We start from the raw sequence: 2,970 nt of genomic DNA, 5'->3' as shown, positions 1-2,970 counted from the left end.
AAAAAAAAAAAAAAAAAAAAAATTTGAGGCCGGGCGCAGCGGTTCATGCCTGTAATCCCAGCACTTTGCGAGGCTGATGCAGGCAGATCACCTGAGATCAGAAGTTTGAGACCAGTCTGACCAATATGATGAAACCCTGGCTCTACAAAAAATACAAAAATTAGCCGGGTGCAGTGGCAGGCACCTGTAATCCCAGTTACTCAGGAGACTGAGGCAGGAGAATGGTGTGAACCTGGAAAGCGGAGCTTGCAGTGAGCTGAGATCGCGCCACTGCATTCCAGCCTGTGCAACAGAGCGAAACTTCGTCTCAAAAAAAAAAAAAAAAAAAAAACACACAAGATGGGGTCCAAAGTTCAGAATCAGAGATGTGATGAAGTTGATGCTGGAGTGACATGGACATGAGCCAAAGAATCCAGAAAGTCTCTGGAAGCTGGAAAATGCAAGGAAAAAGATTCTTCCCTAGAGCTCCAGAAGGAAAATAGCCCTGTTGACACTTTTAGTCCCATAAGACCTATTTCTGACTTCCAGAACTATAAAGAACTGGTACTGTTCTAAACCACAAAGTTTGTGGTAGGTTGTTAAAGCAACAATATGAAATATGGATTTTGGTACCTCCAAGTGGGATGCTTCTCTAACAAATACCTAACAGTGTTGAAGTGGCTTTGGAATTGGGCACTGGGCAGAGGCTGGAGAATTCTGAGGATGACAGAAAAAGCCTAGAATGCCTTAATTATTAGTAGAAGTATGGGTTAGCAACTCTGCTAGTGAGGACTCTGAAGGAAATGAAAAGCACAATAGAGGAAGTGCGCGATGACTCACACCTGTAATCCCAGCACTTTGGGTGGCCGAGGTGGGAGGATGGCTTGAGCCCAGGAGTTCAAGACCAGCCCGGGCAACATAGGAAGACCCCATCTCTACAAAAAAAAATTATTTATTTATTTATTTATTTATTTTGAGACAGAGTCTCGCTCAGTCCCCCAGGCTGGAGTGCAGTGGCGCAATCTCAGCTCACTGCAAACTCTGCCTCCCGGGTTCACGCCATTCTCCTGCCTAAGCCTCAAGAGTAGCTGGGACTACAGGTGCCTGCCCCCACACTCAGCTAATTTTTTTGTATTTTTAGTAGAGACAGGGTTTCTCCGTGTTAGCCAGGATCTCCTGACCTCATGATCCACCCACCTCGGCCTCCCAAAGTGCTGTGATTACAGGTGTGAGCCACTGCACCCGGCTACAAAAAAAATTTAAAAGTTAGCCATACATGGTGTCTTGCCTGTGGTCCCAACTCCTCGGGAGGCTGAACTGGGAAGTTACTTGAGCACAGGTGGTCAAGGCTGCAGTGACCTGTGATTGCACCACTGCACTCCAGTCTGGGCTAGAGAGACCCTGTCTAAAAAAAAGGAAAATGTAATAGAACATACAGTGTTAAAGAATATGTAAATCATCATAACAACTGTTAATAGAAATATGGACATTAAAAATATTGCTGGGGGCCAGGCGCTGTGGCTCATACTTATAATCCCAGCACTTTGGGAAGCCAAGACAGGCAGATCACGAGGTCAGGAGTTCAAGCCCAGCCTGGCCAACATGGTGAAACCCCGTCTCTATTAAAAATACAAAAATTAGCCGGGCATGGTGACAGATGCCTGTAATCCCAGCTACTCGGGAGGCTGAGGCAGGAGAATCGCTTGAACCCAGGAGGCAGGGGTGGCAGTGAGCCGAGACTGTGCCATTGCACTCCAGCCTGGGCGAAAGAGCAAGACTCTATCTCGAGGAAAAAAAATATATTCCTGCTGGTGAGGGCTCAGAAGGAAGTGAGGAGCATGCTACTGGAAACAGGAGGAAAGGGAGTCCTCAAATAGTAGGAGAAACTGAGCTGAATTTTGTCCTACAGTTATGAGGAGAGCAGAACTTATAAACAATGAACTTGGATATTTAGCTGGGGAGATTTTCTGGTTTCTTCCTACTGCTTATATAAAATGCGAAAGAAAAGAGAGAAGTTGAGGGAAGAACTATTAAGCCAAAAGGAACCAGTACTTGATTTGGGAAATTCTCAGCCTTCCATATAGCAAAAGATGCTAAAATTAGGGGATTCACTGCAAAGAATGTGTGCTCTGGAGGAAAAGCCAAGGGTGCAGTTGTACAACCTTTTTCTAGTGCCTCAGAAGAATCAAAAGATCAGAATATTCATTCATGCTGCGGGCTCTTTGAAGAGACTAGGCAACTGACACAGCCATCTCAGCAGAAACCAGAAACAGATATGAGATTATTCCATCTGTCTGTAGAGGAGCTTCCTGTTTGTCTAATGGAATTAATTCCCACGACACACAAAGGAGACTCACAAGGTTCTTGAGAATTTTATACCAGCAGAAACACTGCCAGCTCGGACTATGAGAAAAAGGACAAAATGTAAGAAAAGGCTTGAGTCTGAGGATATCCTCAGGTGGAGCTGATGAGATATACATGAGATATTACTCCACACCCTCCACCCCAGTTATCAAAGATTTTACAAAAGTATCAGTGGGCTGATACTTTGGGTAATTTGGAATAGAATACATGCATTTTATATGTGAAATGGATGTGAAACTTTGGGGGCCAGAAGCCAGACAGAATAGTACCCTCCCAAAGATGTAAATATTCTAATCCCCCAAACCTGTGTACATGCAAAAGGACCTTATAGATGTGACTAAATTATAACATCAATAGGAAACTAACAGTTGTTGATTCCTTGAAGCAAGAAAAAAAGTCTGAATGGATCCTGGAGCATTCTGTTCTTAGCAGAAAACAAGGATGTGACAATTTGAGCATAAAATAATAATTTGTAAATGACAATGAGTTCATAATTTTGCTAAGTTAACAACAACTAGTCTTGGCTAACACGGTGAAACCCCGTCTCTACTAAAAATACAAAAATTAGCCGGGTGTGGTGGCAGCCACCTGTAACCCCAGCTACTTGGGAGGCTGAGGCAGGAGAAT

This window comes from Colobus angolensis, unplaced genomic scaffold, assembly GCF_000951035.1.
Source record: "Colobus angolensis palliatus isolate OR3802 unplaced genomic scaffold, Cang.pa_1.0 Scaffold31, whole genome shotgun sequence".
Taxonomy (NCBI): Eukaryota; Metazoa; Chordata; class Mammalia; order Primates; family Cercopithecidae; genus Colobus; species Colobus angolensis.
Note: the sequence above shows the minus strand (reverse complement) of the source record.